We start from the raw sequence: 24,177 nt of genomic DNA, 5'->3' as shown, positions 1-24,177 counted from the left end.
AATCCACTAAATGGGAGGAAATATTTACAAATAATATGTCTGTTGAGGAACTTACTTCTAGCATACATAAGAACTCATATAATAAAGAGAAAATTATTGCAATTAAAAAAGGCACACAGCATCAATAGCTGATTGAATGAAGAAAATGCGGGACATGTACACCATAGAATACTAAAAAAAAAAGAAAAATATCATGTACTTTGCAGTATAATGGATGCAGCTAGATAATTTGCTCTTCATTCTGAGCAAATCTTCACAGAAACAGACAACTGAATACCACATGTTCTCCCTAATAAGCAGAAGCGAAACACTGAAAACGTACTGGCACAAGGATGGAAACAGATACTGACGCACTCCTAAGTGGGGGAAGGGTTGAAAAACTACTCACTGGATACCATATCTGCTACCTAGAAGCCCAAACTTATGCATCATGCAATATACCTATATAACAAACCTGCACAGGTAATTTTTTTTTAAATTGGAGTCTCATTCTGTCTTCCAGGCTAGAGTGCGGTGGCACACTCATGGCCACCCCAGTGTTGACCTGCTGGTCTCTGGCCATCCTTCTGCCTCAGCCTTCCAAGTAGCCAGAACCACAGGCATGCGCTACCACACCCGGCTAGTTTTTTATTTATTGTGGAGACGAGGTCTCACCAAGTTGCCCAGGCTGGTCTTGAACCCCTGGGCTCAGGCAATCCTCTCACCTCAGCCTCCCAAAGTGCTGGGATTACAGGCTTGAGCCACCGCGCCTGGCCTAGGTATTCTTTGAGTCTAAAAATAAAAATAAAAAATGGACACAGGATCTGAAGAGATATATGTCTAAGGAAGCTATACAAATAACTAATAAGCACATGAAAAGATGTTCAACACCATCAGATATCAGTAAAATGAAAATGAAAATCACAATGAGATATCACTTTGTACCACCTTGAATAACTATAATCAAAACGTCAGATAACAAGTGTTGGTGAGCATGTGGAGAAATCAGAACCCTCATATACTTGAGGGTGGGAATGGAAAATGGTGGAGCCACTTTGGAAAATAGTTTGGCATTTCCTTCAATAATTAAACATAGAATTACCATTTGGCTTAGAAATTTCACTCCTAAGTATATTACCACCCCCAATGAAAACATATATCTATATAAACACTAGTACACAAATGTTTATAACAATATTATTCATAATAGCCAAAAGTGCAAACAACCCATATGTACATCCATAGTATTGAATATTGTTTGGCCATAAAAATCAATGAAGTACTGGTACATGTTACACATTGATGAACTTTGAAAAGAAGAACTTTGTAAAAGAAGACAGTGACAAAAACACCTCATCATGCATTATTCCATTTATATGAAATCTCCAGAAGAGAAAACTCTGTAGAGGCAGAAAGTAGGTTTGTAGTTGCTTAGGTCTGAGAATAGGGGTATGAGGCCAAGGATAGTGATAGCTAAAAGGTTTCTTTTTGAGGTAATGAGAATGTTCTAAAATTAACTACAAGGATGGTTGCACTTATTTGTAAGTTTGTTAAAAACCATTGAATTGTGTACTTCAAATTAATGAATTGTATAAGTGTGAATTATATCTCAATAATGCTATTTAAAATGAGTGGTAATATGTTCATTATTGTTATCTACATACTGGCCTACCCAAATGAAAGGTTGTGCAACAGTGACAGCGGGCCCTTAGAAACTGAATTCTGACCACACAATCATGAACACTGCTAACAAGGAAGAAATAGGATGAGCATTCTAGTAACCAATGTAGTAGTCTTGACAACTTTCTGATTATCTTGACTTTAAGAAAAATGTGTATTAAAAAAATGGAACTCAGCTCAGAACTTAGGAATCGTGCCAAGAAGACCAACATCCAAGATGATGTGAAGCTTGTAAAAATGTACGGGGCATTGAACAGGACTGCCAAGTAATGTTGGAGCAATAAAAGGTCAAGGAGGTTGCACAACTCTATGAACTGAAAGTCACTGAACTGTGTGCCTAAATGTTTAAATTTATTGGTATGCGAATTATATCTTGTAAAGTATGCTCTCTCTCTCCCCCTCTCTCCCTCTCTCTTTCTCTCTCTCTCTCTTTCTCTCCTCTCTCTCTCTCTCTCACACACACACACATCAAAAAGAGCATGGAAAATATAGACCCCCCCTTCCCACCGCCTGGAGAAGGTGTGGAGGATGATCATATAGATTATTCTCACATGTTCTCCAGTAAGTAGAATGCTCTTCAAAAGTGAAATGAAAGATTAGACATCACATCTTTTAAAAAGGATGGTATATTGTTGAGGAAATAGTAAGGGAACACCTAGCTGCTCAGGTGGATTTAGTTATCTCAGTCTGAAGTAAACTTATGCTGGGATAATAATAAAAACAACTAGATTTATGGCACTAGCTCTGCGTTATGTCTTTTGATTGTTGTAACAGCCCAGTGAAGTAGTTAACATCATCACTACCCATTCAGAAAGATTAAGTAACTTATTCTAAGTCACACATTTAGTCTGGATGAACACCAGTTTGAACACACCTCTTTCTAGCTCTGGAGACAAAGTGATAGCCCATACCATGCATTTGAGAATTCAGAGTGGGTAATGCAATCTCAGTTTTGCATTGATGATATTTTGTTCGTAGTCAAATATTTTATTTCTAACTCATACCTTCTGAAGTGTCAATAAAATTACTAAACCATTGTAAATAATCTATAAGAAGGTGCAGGCAAACAAAAAAGGAACTAAAAGACTAAAATAAGAAAGGAAACAGTATTAATTGACAAAAAGGTAAAATCTCCAGGACCACTTAATAACTGGCAAAATCCTAGAACTGATTAGTAGATATATGTGTGTTATATGCTGCAAAGTATGTTATATGATGCAGTCTAATGGTAGGCCGTACAAATATTCCATTTTCCTAATTTTTTATAGAAAATATTTTGTGATCAGGCCATAGTGCTCTTTTAACTTCTTTTATATTTTCAGATGAAATTGATGTATTCAAACATTAGTTGGTAGCACAATTTTTGTCATGCTGTAAACGATCCCAATAGAATTTGTTAAAACATTTAAATTATGAATGTGTGCTAAACTAACATTTGCTACAAACTGTCACATTATCAGTTTATTGATTCTTTATGGAGCTGAAATCCACTTACATAAAATTGGTACAGTAACTGATGATAAAGATTAAATAAAAGTCATTGAGGCCAGGTGTGGTGGCTCATGCCTGTAATCCCAGCACTTTGGGAGGCAAGGCAAGAGGATTGCCTAAGTCCAGAAGTTCAAGACCAGGCTGGGCAACTAGGTGAGAACTCATCTCTCCTATAAATCAAAAAAATTATCTGGGCGAGGTGGCAGAAGGATTACCTGAGACCAGAAGATCAAGGTTGCATTATCTGTGATCATCCCACTGCACTCCAGCCTGGGTGACAGAGTGAGACTCTAAACAAACAAAACAAAACAAAAAAAAAGTCCTTTAGGTCATTGACAGAAGGCTATGTATTTTTCTAAAATCATGGCACTCAATTCACAAACATTATACATTTTTCTTCTAATTAGTATATACTTTTATACATAATTGTGTTTCAATTTTGTTTGCCCAGATAATGGGAAAAGCTTTAAACCTGTTAGACAGTTTCTTTATAAAAGCATAATGAAATATATAATGACTTTCAGGTAATCTGAGCATAGAAATTATTATTTTTTTCTATTCCCAGTGAACCAAAGTGCCCCATGTTCTTCTGCGTGTAATGTTACATAAAATACTTTAAAGGATGCTATATTATTTTACATGATAGTATGTGTCATTGATAGTTCTAATGGTAATTTTTCTTTCACACTTGGTAGCTTCCAGGCATAATGACATGTCACTGAAGCTTTGAATATTAAAACTCTTTGCTCCTGGGTGAAGAAAAGAGAATTGCAAGTTAAAAATAATGATTTAATTCCCATTTACACTACAATGAGTTATTCTCATTCATGGAAGAGAGATTTCTTTGGTGGGGGAGATAATGGAGAAGGTGAGCATATCAGAACTTTAGTGCCCAATCAATGGGTACCACAAATAAAATCTCAAGTCATACACCACCAAACAGAAATCAATGTGTAATGAGAAGGGAGTGAAATCATCTTCTTGTAAGGATGACACATTCTTGTTTAAAAGGATGACTTCATGCTGAGCATCTTGTGGTTTGCAGGCTGTTGGCCGAAAAAAGTTTTATCCCTTGAGAGATAGTACATTTTGTGAGAACCAAAACAGTTCTAGGCAGAAGTGTCAGTTATTAGACTAGACTCAAGGAGACGTACTCTACTGGCAATTGTGGGGATCACACAATAGGTGATGACTTCCTTACCTGGAGGAAGAGGAACAGCTACAATCAGTTTTACAGCTTTGGAAGACTGTACCTGAACAATGAGAACAGAGACGTGATATGTTCTACTAAAAATATCTTGAGAGCATCATAAAGTACTCTAAAGGTGTGATACCCATCCACATAGGTTTATTCATGATTTACTTCTTTCTTTTCAGCCTGAAGACCCTCAGTCTACCCAATTATAAAATTTTTTTATTATTATTTTAAAGATATGGAGTACAACTCAGGATTAGGTATCCAAGTGGTCGTCATATAGGTAAAGGTTGGGCCTCCCCTTGGTCCCCACTTTGCCTGGTTTGAGATCAGATACACTTATTGATGTTGTGTTCCTCCTCTTCCCCCCGACCCTGGTAGTATTTCACTACTACCAATCTCTTTCCTATAGTATTATGGTAAATGTTCATCTGCTTATGAGTCAGAACATGCGATACTCTGTTTCTGTGATACATCACTGAGTGTGAAAAACTCTAAATCCATCCAAGTTGCTGCAAAGTCCATATGTCTGTTCTTCTTTATAGCTGTATAATATTACACTGTATATATGTGCCACATTTGTTTTTAATCCCGTCCAGTTTCAATGGGTAGCACGGTTAGTTCCATGTTTTTGCTACTGTGACTAGTGCTGCAGTAAACATGTGTGTGCAGGATCTTTTTTGTAGAATGATAACTGGCTGACCACATGTAGAAGATTGAAACAGGACTCCTACCCATCATCATACACAAAAATCAACTCTAAATGGATCAGAAAACTAAACATAAAACCCCCAAATCTCTTTAAGTGTTTAGGGCCATTTAGGGGGACAGGGAAATATAATGATTTTTCCATGTCTTCTATTTGATTCTACTGAATTTTGTGAAGTCAAGACTCCTGCTCTTTGTTGATAATAAATGCAGTACTTCCACTGACTCCACAGTCCTGAAAGTCTGTATTGCCTTGTGTAGCCAGTCAAATGTGGCCAGTGGAGCCTTTACCAGAAGTTAATGGCCCCCAAATTTTTTATTGGAACTAATGAGTTGTTTGTGTGTTTTAATGAGTCCAAATAATTTTTGTTGGTATGGGACAAATGTTGAAACTAAAAAGAAGATTTCAGGTAGATGGATGACAATCTCTTATCTTATTTCCCTCCTTCATAGGGAGTATAAGTCTTGGTGGACCCAAGGCAGGAACTCTAGGGCTGAAACAAGGACTCAGCCCTGCATTCCCCTCAGCTCTGATAATCCATTGAAAATGCAGAACCTGGAAAACATGGGGAAAATTTCACACCTTCCAAAACCTGCACTGACTCCACAACAAGCTCTCAGTGGTGTCTGGCCTAGTTTGCCAGCACATCAACACAGCTCTGTGTGAGAAGAGTTTCCTTTTTATCTGACCTCAGATTATCCCAAGGACAATTGTTTGACCCCGGGCATGTACCGCCAGCAGCAATTCAGAATAGCACACTGGAGAGAGGAATGTATAGATCAAATAAATACTTACTTGAACCCATAGATTCTTAAATTATTTTAAATTGAGTAATTTGTTTCCTGCTGATTTTTTTTTTTCTAAACCCATGATTTCAAAAACCATAAACTTGGGTCTGAATGAAATTAAGAAGGATTAAAAATACAGCTAAAAGTTTTTTCAGACCCTCTCTCTATTTCTTTTTTCTTTCTTTTTTTATTAACCAAACTATATTTACTGTTTACAGTAGTAAAGGACAACAAATAATGTACAAATTGGTGAATAATCACAACAGAGCCAACAAATACCCCACCTGAGCCATACAGCAAAACAAAGGAAACAAGAACATTTTCAGCAAGATTTCAAGCAAGCAGGAGAGAATGGGTCAGCGTTCAGGCAACTATAAAAAAGGCAGAGAGTGGTCGTCAAGCAGCAGTGGATCCTTATGGAAGGACAACAGGCAGAACTACGAAAATCTTTAATTGGTATAGATCCCAGAATATTTCACAGAACTGAAATCACCATACGAATGTGTCGATTCAATACATGTTTGGAAGCAGCACAGCACAAACCCCAAGAAGAGCATGAAGTCATCTTTCTGTGGGTTCATTTGTAACCACACTGTGAAGTAGCTCTTTTACACAACAATGCATCTGCAAATTTGTAATACTTAATTTACTTTTTATGTATAGACCATAATTATTCTCAGAAGCAAATAGAAGAAATCTGAGGCCATAACACCATTCCCAATTAAGAAATGTGGTACTTTCTTCTATATTTAGAAAAAAAAAATCCAATTTTGGAGGTGCCACTCCTTGCCCCTATACCAATGCCAGCAGGGAACAGTGGGGGAGTCCTGGGCTTCAGCCCCCAATGGACACTCTCGAGGACCACAGAGCACTTGGGCCATATTACCAAAGGGCTCAGTTAGTCTTTACCTTGTAGGCATTCTAGTATTTTCCCTTCAACTTTACCATGCTAGCAAAGCTTTCATTTGCAATACTTAGCATTTTAATAACCTGTGTCTACAACAAATAGCAACAGACATTCTGTCTTCCATCTCCATCATGCCCCCCAACACCTGTCCAACATACGAAGCCCCAGGGCAGGGAAGGCAAGTCCTCTATAGGACTGGAGTAAGCAGAGGAGGGACAGTCAACACTGGGAGGAAGATCCCTGTCCACAGACTAAAAGCAAACGTTCAGGCCACAAGTTTGGGGTAAAAATGTTATAGGAGGTGGGAAAACAAAAATGAAAACAAAAAAACCGAAAACCTCGCAACTCATTTTACCTGAACAAAGATAACAATTCTAATCGGCCCAATTTAAGTTGTAGATTCATCCCTGCACACAGTTTTGAGATGCACTCAAAGTACGTCAAAGAGGAAATTATTTTGATGAATGTCCTCAAGTGTCCACAGACTCCTCTGTGGATGGCATGGTCATGTGCTCACCACTCAACAGCAATGCAAGGATGGATGGCACGGGCTGGGGAGGGGCTCTAGAGGCCACACCCTGCCAGGCTGGTCTCCCATGTGCCTCCTGTCTGCTGCTGAAACACGTCAAGAGTGTCCTCATCCTCCATCTCCAGCTGTGCTGCAGTATCTGTTTCGTTAATCGGCTGCCCATGAAACCTGAATCTAATCTGTCTCATTGACAAGCCCTGTCTTTCACAGTAGCCTTCGTCAGTTTGCTCAGCGGTGTGTGCCTCTTGATCTTGAACTGCACCACAGAGCCATCCTGCCCGGCCACCTTCAGGCTGATGTGGTCGTTCTCAGTCTTCACTCCCTCCTTGGGCTTCTCCTCGGACATGGCTGCGAGGACGGCGTGGGAAGGCGGCGCGGACAGTCTCGTTCTCAGCCCCGCTGCTCTCCCGCCGCAACTGCTCCTCTCTATTTCTTATGCTCTCCAGCAAACCTGTTTTCCCCCAGGACTTTTTTTCAGTTGTTGTCAAGTGTATATAACAAAAAATTTGCCACTTTATTTTTAAGTATACACTTTAGTGGCATTAAGTATATGTTGCTGTGCAACCGTCACCTCCATCCATCTCCAGAACTTTCTTATTGTTCGAAACTGAAACTCTGTTCCCAGTAAACACTAACTCCCCATTTCCCCTTTCTCCAACCCCTGGAAGCCCCCATTCTACATTTCTATCTCTGTGAATTTGGCTACTCTTGGTACCTCTTGTGAGTAGAATCATAGAGTGTTTGTACTTTAGGGACTGGCTTATTTCCCTTAGCATAATGTCCTCAGGACTTATTCATGTTGTAGCATGTGTCAGAGTTTCCTTCTTTTAACAGCTAAATAATATTCCATTGTATGGATAGACAACATTTTGTTTATTTATTTATCTGTTAATGGAAACTGGAATGGTTTCTACTTTTTAGCTGTTGTGAATAACGCTGTCATGAACATGAATGTACCAATATCTGTTTGAGTCCCTGCTTTCACTTCTTTTGAGTCTATGCCTTGAGCAGAATTGCTGGATCATATAGTAATGCTATGTTTAATCTTTTAAAGAACTGCCATACCATTTCTAAGGAGGTCTTAATGTTTCCAGAAATCATCCTCAAAAGTGTATGAGCCAGGGAAACAATATCATTTCAAGGCTATTTTGACACTCAAGAAATTAGGACTACAGGGGGAGAAAATGCTTGATCTACTAAAGAACAAATTAATATAAAATTCTTTGTTCCAATTCAGATAGAGTTGTTCTCTGTGTTAGATCGTCATTACGTTCTGCGAAAGTGGTTGGAGAGATTATCTGTTTACAAAGTCTGTTTAGAATGGTCTGTCATAAAATTCACTTTGGGGCACTCTGGTGTGGCACTTTAAAAGCGTAGCCACCATCCCCTGGAATATTTTATGACTGGTGAGTCTGACTCGTTCCATTTCTCACTGAGTAATTTCCATTTTGTCCTCCTTGAGATGTATTCTACAACAATCAGAATCCACCAGGCACACAAGAGGCAAGACAACGTGACGGCAGGGGCACCAGGTTCTGCTCCTTGACCATGGATATGATTTCTGATAGATGTTGACCATTTACTGTTTCTAAACCTGAGTTTCTTTATTAGTAAAATGAATACACTGTGTGTGTATGAAGGCAGCCCCATGTCTCTTCCAGTTCTAAAATTCCACAGTGCAAATATTTTGAGACTATCATTGATTCTCAGTCAATTTTACACAATCTGGTCCGTGGTGTATGTTAAGCCTACTAGCTTTTCCATTTTCTTTACTCTAGTCACTCTTTCTCAGGTCTGATGATATCCTGGTGAACTTTAAATGGAGACTTAAAAATCTTCTTTTTTGAACCCAAGCTCTCTGGTGGTATCAACTTTGTTTAATCTTACTTCATAAAACTACTCCACAACTTGACTTCCTTTGAGGGTGTTTCCTGTTTTTCCTGATAACCACAGGCATTTCCTCAATACCTATTCAAAACTCTGGTTTGTGTTGATTCAGACAGAAACATGAAAACACAGGTGCAGCATTCCAAGGTTCGTGGAATCCAAATGTCATGAGACCATGCTTACTGACATGAAACGGCACTGAGAGAACTGTGTGCTACTGAAAGAAGAGTGAATTGGAGCTAAGCCCTGGGGAAAGCATTGATGGTCTCTCCATAAACTTATTCAAAGAAGCGTGACTTATGGTCATTAAAGACATATATTGTGAATACTATGGCTGATTCCTATGAGAAGGCGAAACAACTAGGCAAATCTGTTTAGGGAAAAACAATTATGTATTCACTATCCTTGGATTTAACACATAGTGTAATGACTTAAGACTTGAGAGTGTGATGAGAGAGGCAAGATGTGAGAAATTTTAAAATAAAATTGAGATATTTTATTTTTGCTAACAATTTAAATACATAGCAGAATAGAATAGATGCATGAGCAGAAATCAAATTGCCACCCTTACAAAAAATTCTCTCCTTTTTGAACACAATAGGTGGCATCAATGAAAGGACTCAGGACCCAGGTATCTCTTTGGGGTAGTTTATTCCAACACCTTGGTTCTTTTTATTCTGGCAATACGTCTTTGGTTGTCTACAGCATCAGAATGACATCTCTGATTTCCCAGTTTAATTCACATGCTTCCAGTCCTTTCCCTATTACAATTTTTAAAAAATACTCATTATGTGTTTGCTATGTGGAAATTTATCAAAGTATACCGTTACATGGTCTTTCCCTTCAAAGAAGAATGACATACGGGGCAGGTGTTACAGAAAGAGAAACACAAACCATTGGCTGGGGAGTAGAGAAGGACATGAAGAGTGTAGACCAAGGTTGCAGCCTTCTTCCCTGGGCTCCCCTCCTTACGGGGCCTGACATGCGGAAGGCACCACCACAGTCAATATTTACTTGATGTTCTAAGTTGGAATAATAGTGCAATTCCATTAAAGGGGAGGAGACAAAATCAGATCCCACTTCTTTTTTTTTTTTTAATTGAAGTCTCAGTCTGTCTCCCAGACTGGAGTGCGGTGGCCGCTCCCAGTCCCCACAGCCTCGACCTGCTGGGCTCCGGTGATCCTTCCGCCTCAGCCTTCCAAGTAGCTGGAACTACAGGCGCGCGCTACCATGCCCAGCTAATTTTTTTTTATTATTATTTATTGTAGAGACAGGGTTTTGCCAAGTTGCCCAGGCGGGTCTCGAACCCGCGAACTCAGGCAATTCACTCACCTTGGCCTCCCAAAGCACGGGATTACAGGCTGAGCACTGAGCCCGGCCCAGACCCCACTTCTCACACTCACTGCAGAGTGTTTTCTTTGAGTCTAAGGCAGATGTTTCCATCATTCTGCCGAGAGGAGATGCCCGCAAAAGGGATCTTCTGCACACGTGAACAGAAGTATTTAGCACAGTGTCTGCATAGAGAGTGACTGAAAACATATTTAGTGAATGCGCTGGGCATAGTGGCTCATGCCTGTGATTCCAGCACTTTGGGAGGCGGAGGAGAGAGGATTGCCAGAACCCAGGTGTTCGAGACCAACCTGGGCAACTTAGTGAGACTTTGGCTCTACAATAAATTTTTTAAAAAATATATTAGCCACGCATGGTGGTGCCTGCCTGTAGTTCCAGCTACTTACAAGGCTGCAGTGGCTGTGAGCATGCCACTGCACTCCAGCCTGGGCGGCAGAGTGAGACTTCAACTAAAAAAAGAAAAAAGAAAAAATTAGTGAATGAATTGAGCTGCATAAGAATACCTTGAACAGTATTTGGAAGGTTAGTCCATTGTTTATAAAAATCATATACTTTGACATTAATGGGGTAGATGTGCCTGTGTGTGTGGATACACACACCTGTGTCCATGCTCATAAAAGAGTTACTAACATTGACGTAGTTGACATTATTTAGTTCCAGAGAATCAATAAGTTATAATGATATTGTTCGGGGGAAGAAAATTTACTCTGCAATGTTGTAGTGTGGAAAGTAGAAGAAGAAGTAGTTTGCCTTTTAAGTTGTATCTAGCTGTTAGTCATGCCATCCCTATTAATAGATGGCAGTGTACACATGTAAATCACAGCAGTTATATGTAGTCAAACTAGATGCAAACAAAAGCAGGAAAAAAGAAAACCAATGGAACTTGGGTACTTAAAAAAATCTGTTCCCTAATGGAGTAAGCAAGATATTTCACTGCAAGTTACAATTCTCAACATCATTTACCCTGCATCTCCATCCACCATTCAGAGACACAGCCTTAATTAATGAGATGCAGTGATGACCTTTACCAGCTCTACCAGTAGCCATAATTGAGCTGAACATTCCTATCAGCTAACAGGACAGAACTCATTACTGCCCAAAGATTGCTACATTGCCTTTGACTGAGATATGTACCATTAAAATGAATGCTACTTCACTCATAAAAACAATATATTTCACTGCAGAAGACCCGATATGCCATTCATTGATGTTGTGGATGACTACAATAATATAGCCTAAAGATTAGCTGAGGCTTAGTGTATGTTTGTTAAATTACGGTGCGGATCAACTTGTTCTTTTTCGAGAGTTGCTTTGTTGCTTCTGAGAGTAGAACCTTTATTGACAGCATGCATGGAATAAAGTTGTGAGATTTATCGTCCTGACAATTAAGTTTAGTTCCCCACTTGTTCTAGATACATTAAAGTGAAACTTATACTCATTAAATTAAGTCAGGATTTTGAATTTTAAAAACTTGGGTAAATATGAAAGTTTGTTTTTGCCAACACTATTCTTATTAGTTATTGATCTACACCCGAACAGTGCTGAATTTCAGAACAAACCTGTGTTCAAATCCAGGTGACATCACTTGCTCTGCTATGATTATTAAAGCACCCTCTTGCACTTGCAAGGGTTCTAGTTAAGATGATTCACAGTCTTATCGGGAAAATATAAAATAGAAGGACTATAGCAATGCTTGATCTTTAGGTTAGAATTTTACCAGGCCTTAGAGGTCAAGCATTCCTGTAAGTCCTGTGTCTCTTCACAGAAGGGCTTCAATTCCCCAGATGCTTAGGAATTGTCATTGGTTGTTTCCTGTTAATAGTGTCAGTAGGCTGTAGTGCTTGATAATTAGTAGTGCCTAATAGTTGAAGCCAGACATTGTCCTAATGTTATATAAGATAGGTGTCATTAATATCCCTATTTTTTTCAAATGAGATATCAAGGCACAGAAAATCATATCACCTGTCAAAGTTGCAAGGTTAATAGCTAGTAATGGTGGGAATTTTCTAGTACTTCAGATTAAGTATTTACATTAAATATAAATTCTCACTTCACTAGAAAATACATGCCAGGATGTCCTTATTTATATTACGACAATATAATAATGACTAGTGAGTGATGGGTCCTACACCCACTTGGAATTTAGAGTCAAAACCTAGTCAAAACCTACACAGCTTTCAGATTGATTGACTCTAGCTCCCTAATTGACTGGACTTTCTCTAATAATCTTGGCAAAGTCAGTACAGGTTAAAATTAGAAGGGAAAGAGTCTTTGTTCAGAACCAGAGCCATAAGACAGAAGTGAGTTTATAAGAATGGTACCATTTGATTCATGTCCAGGACTCCAGGCCTGGGGAGGAGGCTGGGGAGGTGGGAGCTCCACAGGGGACTGTCCCCATTGGCACAGAAGACAGCGTCCTACAGCCGGTCAGGCTTGGGTTCATGTTCTGCCTAACACAGAAGAGACTCAGGCAGCAGCATGCCACAGGGAATGGTCCACCTCTGACATCCCATGTTTGTTACACATGCCAAATCTTCTCAGAAAGAAACGGCCCACCAGTACCCACCGTATCATTAGGCACTTTGAGACTTGACAGACGTAAATAGGAAAATCAGAAGGAGGGAATGCTTCCTTCAATGGAGACCTGCCTACTTTTCCTAGGAGAGTGAAGGAACCTCTAATCATTTGTTTTTCTGTTTTTCCAACCCAATGAATAGACAGAATTGTTTCACATAATGATTTTCTTCATTCTGTGTGAAATATCAGCCTGCCTGCTGTTTGCAATTTAAATTATTTTGTTTGCTTTCAAATCAGAAGGACCAGACTTGTGCAGAGGCAAGCTTTTTCACAGGCCCCACCCCAAATTCTTCTATGATATTATTCATTTTTTTCTTCATAAATTAAAAAAAAGGTGAATGTATGGTTTCACCAAAAATAAATAAATAAAAGGCACAGTTGTTTCTTTCAGCAATCCAAGTGCTGACAATGGAGGTAGTATCTCATATATATATGATATATTCTTTATTTACTTTCAAAATACTTCCTCATGGCGAATCTCAAACATTCCGGTAATCCTGTCAGAAAAAGAAGGTATTTTATTACTGAAAATGAGGTAATCTGCCTCAAGAAACACTGCAGTGGTATTAGACTCAAATTCTCCTGATTCCAAATCCAGAAATTAGAGTCAGAATATAATCGTATCTATTTATTAGGATTAAATTCAGTCTTCAGAACAGAAAAATGAAAATGAATACTGGTCTAATTAAGCAAGACAGAAATTCATTTGTCTCTCAAGTTTACTTCTCTCTCACATAAAAATCCAGAAGTGAGGTCTGTAGTTTGCTTTTATATTCCATTTAGAAGATCACCTAAAGGTCTAAGGTGGCTGCTTTAGTTCCAGCCATCATGAAAGCATTTCTCTAAGCAGGTATGAAAAAAGGAGAGAGGAATAGCCTGCTCTGTCCATTTAAGGACGCTGCTCTAGAAGTTGCCCTGCACTTTTCTGGCAACACTAGCCTGTGGCAGAGCCCAAAAAGAAGCTGAATTTCCAGACCCCTGGACCCAGCTCTTTCCAACTGTCTGTCCCTTAGCCCTGGCACTTTCTATGAAAGTTTTCCTTGATGGACTCTTCCTACCAAGTTGTTGTCTTTCATGGATAAAGTAAGATGGCGTCTTGGCCCAGTTAGAAATGCTGAAATGAATTTGCTGCAAAACTAGTCTTTTCCATCGGGTAAGGGTGGAGCAGAAAAATCAATTGCATCTCTACCAGTCAAAATTTATTTGCATCTCTCTGATAAGAATCTTTTGCATTACTATCAGTATTCTATAACTTTTAGAGTCATAAAAAGCTCAGAGACAATGATAGAAGCAGACATCAAATAGCCCAGAAGCGCTCACTAAACAGTGCCTAATATTCTACTGAAGGAATAGCCAGGGCTCTTTCTTTTTGGCCGATATTGAAGTCTTTTAATTTTTTGTCGACACTTTCAGTAATACTTGTTATTGATTTGCTTAAGCAAGGTTTACTAAGTAGCAGAATCATTATATATAATCACTTTAGAGACCCTTCAGAGAATCTTAGATATTTATAATAACTAATAATAAAAATCCTTAAAAATATGTCATGTGCAAAGTCTGTTTGCTTTGTTATCAGGAAAGGACTTTGCTGAAAACACATTTTTAAGGATATTTTTCTTTGGCTACATTATTTTTTAAGTCAGAGTCTTATTCTGTTGTCCAGGCTGGAGTGCAATGGCACAATCACAGCTCACCACAGCCTTGAACTCCTGAACTCAGGCTATCCTCCTGCTTCAGCCTCCCAAGTAGGTGAGACTATAGATGCATGCCACCACTCTTGGCTAACTTATTTTTAATTTTTGGAGAGATGAGGTCTTGCTATGTTGCCTGGGCTAGTTTTCAATTCCTGGTCTCAAGCAATTCTCCCATCTTGGCCTCCCAATATGCTGGGATTATAGGCGTGAGCCACCATACCAAAAATCTGGATAAATTTTTAAAGATCTTTATACTTTGCTGATCTTCACCATCTAAGTATTTGAAAGCCTGCTTGCTGTATATGTTCCTTTATGGCAGGTTCATGTGAAAAAATAAATTACAACAACAAATCCTAATCCTGCAAATAAATTTTCTTTTCCTTAGCAACATAAACATATGGTGGTCAATGTTAAATATAGAAAGAATAGCTTTGTTGTTCTTCTAGTGGGATGTCAGTGTAATAAGCTGTTTAAAAGTCGAAACATGACTCTGTTGAGGCATATAAAAATTGAATGGAAAAGAATGGAAGTTTAAAAGGTTTTAAAAGCTATTTGGGCAGTCCATTAATCAAAGACAAACTGGGCAATTTCAGATCTTATGATTAAAAAGAAAGTGAAATCTAAAGCCACTAAGTCATCTTTGAAATGTTGCTACCTTCCAAGTAATTTCCAAGCTGAAATTATTATTTCTTGAAAGTATTTGTCCATGTAATTACTGAAGTTGTAAAAATGGATATTGTGGTATCATTTTACCATATTTTGAAGCCCATGGAATTTAACAAGTGATGTTTCTCTGTCTGTTCATATACATTTACCCGTTTCAGCCCAAGACAATCTAGCGTCTTTGTTTCCGAGATTTAAATTTTCTAAAGCAAATGCTTCTTAATACCCTCAGCCTTAGAGATTACAAACCTAGTTGCTTTCTTAAAAAGGGGGAAGGAAAATATGACTTGCTGTCTTTCTAACTTACTCTCATTCTCAGGACCCTACAGGAAAATAAGTTGCGGTTAGCTTCCCAGTCAGGTTGTGTTGCCACATATGTAAAGTTGTCAGCATAAGTTATAATCAAGAGGCCTTGAGCCAGAAGGAGCAAATTAACCAGCCAGCAATTCTAGCATCTACATCTCACTTAGCAGTAACGGTGAAACTGGGAATTCCTAAGGTCTCGGGAGCAGGTCTCACAAATGTCAAGACTACACTGCCTTGGCTAAGTGCTTACTGTTGGGGCCAATGAATGCTATTAGTATTTAGAACGGAAAGGAATATAATAAGAAAGCTCGTTCTTTTGAAAGATAGAAACAGGCCGAATTCGGTGACTCGGCCTGTAATCCCAGCACTTTGGGAGGCCAAGGCGAGAGGATTGCCTGAGCCCGTGGGTTCGAAACTCGCCCAGGCAACTTGGTGAGACCTCATCTCTGCAATAAATCAAAAACCAGTCGGGTGTGGTAGCACGCGCCTGTAGTTCCGGCTACTTGGAAGGCTGAGGCAGAAGGATCGCTGGATCCCAGCAGGTCGAGGTTGCGGTGGCTGGGAGTGGCCACTGCACTCCAGTCTGGGTGACAAAGTGAGACTCCAACTCAAAAAAAAAATTTTTTTTTAAAACACTTTGTCTCCTCTGACCTATACATACAAAATAGATCATATCCCTGCTCCAGAGCTTCTGGACATCTGCCCAGGAAATCGCTGATGTGCCCCCCTCTTTCACATCAGTGGTTCATGCAGGATGTACACATATGCCTTCCCCCTTTGTCATCTCCCATTTTCTGCTCTTATTTTACCTAAACACAAGGCTAGTTGCTCATGACCGACTTTCTGCCTAGCATCTTTCCCACATGAGTCTTTCTCAGTTTCACTCTCACCCAAGGTCCTCTCAGAACATACCACATGGGGATCACTCTCCCGATTAATTCAAACAGAAGCATCTCAGGTTCTTCTAAGTGATTGTTCCTCACTGGCCAAGTTGCGCCCAAGCAGTATGTCTTCCGTGGATATGAGTGCTTATATCCACCCAACCCCATTGTACATTCTTAGACATCATAAAATTATGTCATTTTATTTTCTGCTTCCTTTTTTATAAAGTGTTTTAAACTTACAGAAAAGTAAGAATAGTGTAGTAGACACCTATATTTACCAATACTAGTACTAATTAATTTTAACACGGACAGTTATGTATCTTCTATCAACTTTTTGCTGAAAATATTTAAACACAAATTATGATGTGATTTTATTTTAGTCCTGAATACTAAAACATGCATCTCCAAAGTACATTCTCCCACATCTCCATGAGAACATTATCATATATGACCAAAATGACTATAAATCTCTGACAGAATTGAATTCACAGGACATATGCAAATTTCCTCCATTCTCAAAATTTGTTCTATAGTTTTTTTCTTTCTCTCAGACTGGATCAAATTAAAGATCATAATTATACTTGATTGTGTCTCTTAGGTTTCTATTAATGTAGAATAAATTCTTTTTCCTGTGATGTAAGTTATTTCAATAGCTGAGACCAGTTGTGTTGTAGAATTGCCCACATTCTGGATTTGTCTTTTTTCTCATGGAATGATTTAACATATTTATCTGTAATGTCTTGTTCTCCCACTCTTGGGGACTACAAAGTGGGTTAGTGGGCTAAAGAGGTGACCACCAAATGTCTCCATTATAAACATTTTCTCATTGAGATTGGCATTTTTTTTGTGGGGTAATATTTTAGTACTAGGTAAATATCAACTGTTCTCTGAGATCAGCACCTACTGATGATTTTTACCTGAACCAGAGGAAACCAATAACACCCTGGAACATGCTTTCTAAGATGTCACCCAAGAAAATCGCCCCTATTGCTATAGAGAGGTGGTCATGCAGACACAAGAGTTCAGGGAACTACTGCAAGGTATTACACAAGAAGAATATCCCAAGGCACATAATAATTTGTCTCTTCAAGGTGAATATGAAAGAAAAAACCTAAAGGAGCTAGAGAGAAGACACAGACCACTTACCAAGGAAGATTCATCAGAATTGCAGGAAAAAAAGTACAAGTCAGAAGGGACTGGGGTCCCATCTTTAACATTCTTAAAGAAAAGCAATTCCACATACCTCATCAACAGGTATGTGCATAATCAACGTGTGTATACCTAACCCTGAATTGCACTCCACATTTTTATAATAATAGTAAAAAAAGAAAAGTAATTCCAGCCAAACATTTTCTATCCTGTTAAGCTAAGCTTTATTAATGAAAGAGAATTAAAATCTTTCCTAGACACCCAATCTCTAAGAGAATATGCCACCTCCAGACCAGCCATCTAGGAGATACTTAAGAAAGTACTAAGTACAGAAACAAAAGAATGGTTCCACCCATCACAAAAGTTTATACAAGCACAGAGTATACATACCATACAAATCAACCACCAAAGCTAGAATGCAGAGCAGCCTTTTAATAGCAGGATGATAAGAACAATCCCCCACATATCAATAATTTATTTAAATGTGAACGAACTGAATGTGACTCAAAGGGTATAGAGTAGCAAATTGAGTAAGGCAGTGTAATTTATCCTTCTGCTGCCTTCAGGAAACCCATTTCACTGAAAATGATACCCACAGGGTTAAGCCCTTTACCTAGGACAGGAGAAAGATCTTCAGGCAAATGGAAAACAAAAAAGAGAAGAAGTAACTATTCTTATATTGAACAAAGCAGATTTTAAACCAATAAAATTTTTAAAAGACACTGAAGGACACTACATAATGATAAAAGGCTCAACCCACCAGCAAGAAATATCCATCTTGAATGTATGTGCACCCAACATATGAACACCCAGATTTATAAAACAATTTCTAATTTAACTAAGAGAGGGCATAGACAGTCATACAAATATAGTCAGAGACTTTAATACTCCACCAATAGCCTTAGACAGATCATTGAGGCAAAACTCCAACAAGGAAATCCAGAAACTTAACTCAACATTCAACCAATTGGACTTAATAGACATCTGCAGAACATTTCACCCAATAGCCACAGAATACTTATTATTCTCATTAGCACATACTCCAAGATCAGCCACATACTAAGACATAAACCAAGCATGAACAAGTTTCAACAGGTCAAAATTATATCAAGCATCTGTTGGACCACAGTGTAGTAAAAATAAATATCATCACTGACAGGAACCTCCTCTGCCAAAAAACACACAAATACATGGAAATTAAACAACATACTTCTGAATAACTTTTGGATTAACACAGAAATCAAGGCAGAAATAGAAAAAAGATTCCTAGAAACAAACAAAATCAAAGTCACAACACAACAAAGTCTCTAGGAGACCCTGAAAGCAATGCTTGAGGGGAGTTTATAACTTTGCACACACATATGAAGAAAATAGAGGGATCTCAAGTAAACAGTCTAACAACGCACTTAAGAAGCTGGAAAGACAAGAGCAGCCCAATCACAGAATTAGAAGAAACATGGAAATAATTCAAATAATGTCTGAGTTTATGTAATAGAAACCCCCCCCAAAATCATACAAAGAACCAACAAGACCAAAAGCTGTTTATTTGAAAGGATAAATAGGACTGACAGACTTCTGGCCAGATTAACAAAAGAAAAAGAGAGAGACAGAGAAAATTCAGATAAATGCAATTAAAAACAAACAAAAAAAAGGCAATATTACAACTGACACTAAATAAATAGAAAAAAATCACCAGAGATTATATGAACATCTCTATGGGAGTAAACTAGAAAATCTAGAGGAAATGGAGGAATTTCTGTGATCACATAACCTCCTAAGATTGAAAGCCTAAACAGACCAATAGCATGCCAAGAAATTTTAGTAATAAGAAACCTCCCTGCCCCCCCAAAAGCCCCAGGCCATATGGTATGTTTATTGCAGCACTATTCACAATATATGGAACTAACCCAGATGCCCATAGAAAGTGGACTAGATAAAGAAAATGTAGTACATAGACACGATGTAATATTAATGCTATAAAGAAGAACAAAGTCGCAGCCACTGGGGCAACATGGATTCAGCTGGAGACCATCATTCTAACTGAACTGTCACAGAAACAAAAAGCTGATTGCCACATGTTCTTACTCACAAATGGACACTAAACTTTGGACACAGGAGCACAAAGGTGGGACCAACAAAAGCTGGACACTGCTAGAGAAGGAAGGTAGGGAGAGAGGAAGGGAGAGAGGGAAGGAGGGCTTTAAGGGGCATACAACCACTCATCGGGCGCCACGTTCACTACCAGGAGGAAAGAAGGCTGCCGGAAGCCCACACCTCACCTGCATGCAATTTACTTATGTAGCCAAACCTTCACATGTGTACCTCTCTAAAATAAAACTTTAAAAATAATAAAATAAAAAGTACTCTCAATATTTATTAAGTCACTGACAAAAGGAAAAATAACACTAGTTCCTGCTGTTATTTCAGATGCAAATTTAACATTACAGAGTTTTAACTGAACTTTCACGGTTTTAAATATTGATCTCTTTTCTCTTGTACAGAAAATCTTAGTTCCTAATAGCATAAACAGAATTGCTTATTTACTCGGAATTGTGTCTTACAGTACAATACGATGATTAATCTGAAACTTTATCATAGCCAGCACACAGTAACTGTCATCTGATTGTAAGTTTCTTTAAGTCAGGGAATCTGGCTAATTAATTCATGGTGCACATCAAATATCTAGCAGAGTATCCCTTACCTTGTAAATATTTTTTGAGCAAATAAAATGTCTATTTTTTTTAGTTCTGCTTCTTATGCCCATCATTTATCTTTTTTCCCTCCCACCTTTTCTAAGCATATTATGAAAATGAGTTACTGGTCTACTTTAAGAAAAATGCATGTCATTTATTTTCTATTTCATCACCATCTCTATGTGTAATATTTCCCTGATGTATTGGAGAACTGTGTGCAGTTCTCACAATCCCAAATAAAAGGATGTAGTTATCATGATGGGTATTTTTAAAAATATCATGAGTTTTAACACAACCTAAAAAACAGAAGTTTCTTTGGCATTTTATGACATTTAGACTCCTACTTTTTAATCCATTGCTTCTGATGATGATTACTGAGACTCCTGACACAACATAAGCTTGTATTCCTTTTTAAGTTATTGTGACATTTGGGTTATTCAGGAATATTTTTAACTATTTGAAGATCTTTTTTCCCCACAGCTGTCATCTACATTGTCTGTAAGAGTGGCAAGAGAAATCTGAGGTCCCCTGACCACCTTAAAGGACATCCTTCGGTTTTCTTTTTAATAGCTGCGGCCTGAGAAGGGTGATTTTTCCAGATTAAAGATAGACTGACTATGGCATAAACTAAGACATTCTTTGGGGATGAAATATTCTCACTTGAAATCTTCCAAATAGTACTGTCCAAAACAACTTTCTGCCATGATGAAAATGTTCTATACACACAATGTCCAACACAGTATTCAACAGCTACATGTGGTTATTGAGCACTTGAAGTATGTCTAGTACAAATAAGGAACTAAGGTTTTCTTTTTGTTTAATTTTAATGAATTTTAAAATTAATAGGAACATGTGGTTAGAGGCTACGTATTGGCACCATAGCTCTAAATTATAATTATGGTCCAACTAAAATATTTGCATTTGGTTTACATTTCCTAAAATAAACTGATATTAAGAATTAACTACATCAGCTTTATAATTATTTGTTTACTCTTCTTATAACTTGCCATACAAACTTTGCTATTTGGGAGCCAATGGAAAAAATCACTCTTGGTGAAAGACAACATACCTACCTCTGGATTGAAGACTGTCATTGGTGGCTGCAAGTTCATACCTTTAACTCCTGATTTGAGGAACAAATTTTAGAATTTAAGTTTGTAGCTTGGTGGTTACTGGAGAAATATGGGATGACACAGGCACAAATTGCCTGAGTCCAAAATTTCAGATTAATTCTGTCAACACACATTACTACGAAGCTCAACAAAGGATAAAATGAAAGACATGAGACACCGTATCTTTATTGATATTATAGCTGCATGATTTTTGAAAATGACTTTTGAACTTTAAAATCAATTTTAAGTTTTTACTATAGAAAATGTTAAACTTAAACAGAAGTAGAAAGAATGGTAAATAACCCTCTAAGCATTCAAAACTCAACTTACTACAAATATTTCCTAAAGGAAAATTTTGGTTCATCTCTGTGCTGAACTTTTCCTCTGCTTCCCATGTTATTTAGAAACAAATTTCAGATAACAAATCGTTTTATTCTTACATGTTTTACTATGAACATTTCTAAAATGTGAGGACATAATTTTTTTAAAGTAGAAAATCAAAACCACAATATTATCCTGAAAGCAGATAATCCCAAAATCTTTTAAAAATAGGCTTTTTTGGTGGTATCAATGATTCTACTAGTGTTTAAATTTCAATTGCCACATAAATATCACTATTATTGAGGAAGCTATGTCATTTCCCCTTTCTCCTTATAGTTTCTCAGAGTCTTCTAATTGTATCTTTATCATACTGGCCAAAATGTTCCTCTATCCTATATGTATATTCTGCAAGTTCTAATTGAGTCTAATAGTTTGATTCGATTTGGGTTCACTCTTTTTTTTTTTTTTTTTGCTCAGACTTCACTGATAGTTTTGGGCATTTAATGCTAATTGTCTTTAATTTTGTGTTGTTGGCAGCCATATCTTAGCTTGTTAGGAGTTACAAAATGGTGATATTCTAATTCCGTCAACCTTGTTTATTTAAATACTTCTATAAAATGAAACTTCTTATCTGTAATTTGGTTACTCAATCACACAATGTATATAGAAAATAAGTAAATTTTTTTATTCTTTTATTTTTATTTATCAGTTTTTAAGCAATATGTTGATTTGTAAGTATTTTCTTCTTCTTCTTCTTTTTTTTTTTTTTTTGAGTCAGAGTCTCACTCTGTCACCCAGACTGGAGTGTAGTGGCGTGCTCCCAGTCACCACAGCCTCAACCTGTGGGCTCTGGTGATCCTTCCACCTCACCTTCCAAGTAGCTGGAACTACAGGTGTGCGCTACTACACCCGGCTCATTTTTTGATTTATTGTAGAGATGAGGTCTCACCAAGTTGCCCAGGCAGGTCTCGAACCCGTGGGCTCAGGCAATCCACTCACCTCGGCCTCCCAAAGCACAAGATTACAGGCTGAGCCACCGAGCCCAGTTTGTAAGTATCTTCTAATGATGATCAGTTGAATTAGTCACATTTTAAAGTATCATTTTAAGTTCATGGACTTAAGATAGTTAATAAGCTTCAGTCCTTTGCAGCTATTATTCGTATTGGTGCACCAGATGTCCTATTCTTGGCCAGTGGGAGCCTCTTCAAGGTGGTTTCATTTTGACATAGTCCTAATAAACCTTGATAGTTTTTTTTTTGGTCTCATATTTGTTATGACAGACCCCAAATTAGCCATTTATAGAAGAAATCTATGGGGAGACACCTTTTATCAACAAGGGTGCCTGAACGGAGCATATTTGTATACCTAACCCTTAACTGTACCCCACAATATCATAATAAAAAATATCAATTATAAAAAAAAAGAAGAAGAAATCTAGGCTTCATTTGGTGGAAAATGTATTTCTAGACTACATTGTGGGTGCTAGAGATTACAGATCACTATTTTATGACTCTATATTGATGTTGACTATCTTAGGATATATGTATATGGTATGCTATTTATTATCAGAACATACATAAATATTTAAAAAATAACTGAAAAGAAAGTAAAATGTTGTTTTTATTAGCAGTTACTTAAAATTAAAAGAAGATGATCATGAGAAAAATTAAATTTATTCCATTCATTGTGTGTGCTATTTCGGAAATTAACGTTTATTCCTACCTATGCAAAAAAAAAAATTTTTTTTAACTGCACAGCAACATTTATTGTTCTAGCCAGGAAAAACATCCCTTTTTAAAATTTCACACAACAAAGCAAGTTAAAAACTTGACTCATCAAATAAATGATAATTTAAACAAGTACTTGCTAAAGAAACATCATCACAACAATGTTTTAGGGCCTGATCACTTTAAGTCCATAGGGCCATTAATGAATACCAACCAAGCGTCTCTCTTATAATCTGCAAGTCATTTTTCCTACAACAAGAAGGGGTAATGTTTCCTTGACTCAGGTGATACATTTCGAAAAGAAATAATGATTTGTTTCTTTTGCGATATTTATACAATCAAGGATTATTGTATTCTTCAAAACCAAACAGCATATATAAATCATGTTTGTTAATGAAAACTAAGTTCAATTATTAAGAAATCTACAGTACCATGTCATAGCATTATTTACATTTTTATTGTAGATGTGACTTTTGAGAATTTTTTTTTAAATGCATTATTATCAAGTAAAAGTAAAAGTAAGCAACATATCAAAC

At 37.6% G+C, this 24,177-nt stretch overlaps 1 protein-coding gene and 1 pseudogene across 1 annotated transcript in view; one reads left to right on the top strand and one right to left on the bottom strand.

Annotated features, from left to right (window-relative positions):
- The window catches only part of LOC103271023 (dipeptidyl aminopeptidase-like protein 6), a 416,180-nt gene that overhangs the window by 216,367 nt on the left and 175,636 nt on the right, over positions 1–24,177 (top strand). The window lies entirely within an intron of this gene.
- LOC110596522 lies at positions 7,314–7,650 on the bottom strand (annotated as a pseudogene).

The sequence above is a fragment of the Carlito syrichta genome, unplaced genomic scaffold, assembly GCF_000164805.1.
Source record: "Carlito syrichta isolate Samal-C Ts95f unplaced genomic scaffold, Tarsius_syrichta-2.0.1 Scaffold108870, whole genome shotgun sequence".
Taxonomy (NCBI): domain Eukaryota; kingdom Metazoa; phylum Chordata; class Mammalia; order Primates; family Tarsiidae; genus Carlito; species Carlito syrichta.
Note: the sequence above shows the minus strand (reverse complement) of the source record. Positions and strands in the feature narration are given on the sequence as shown.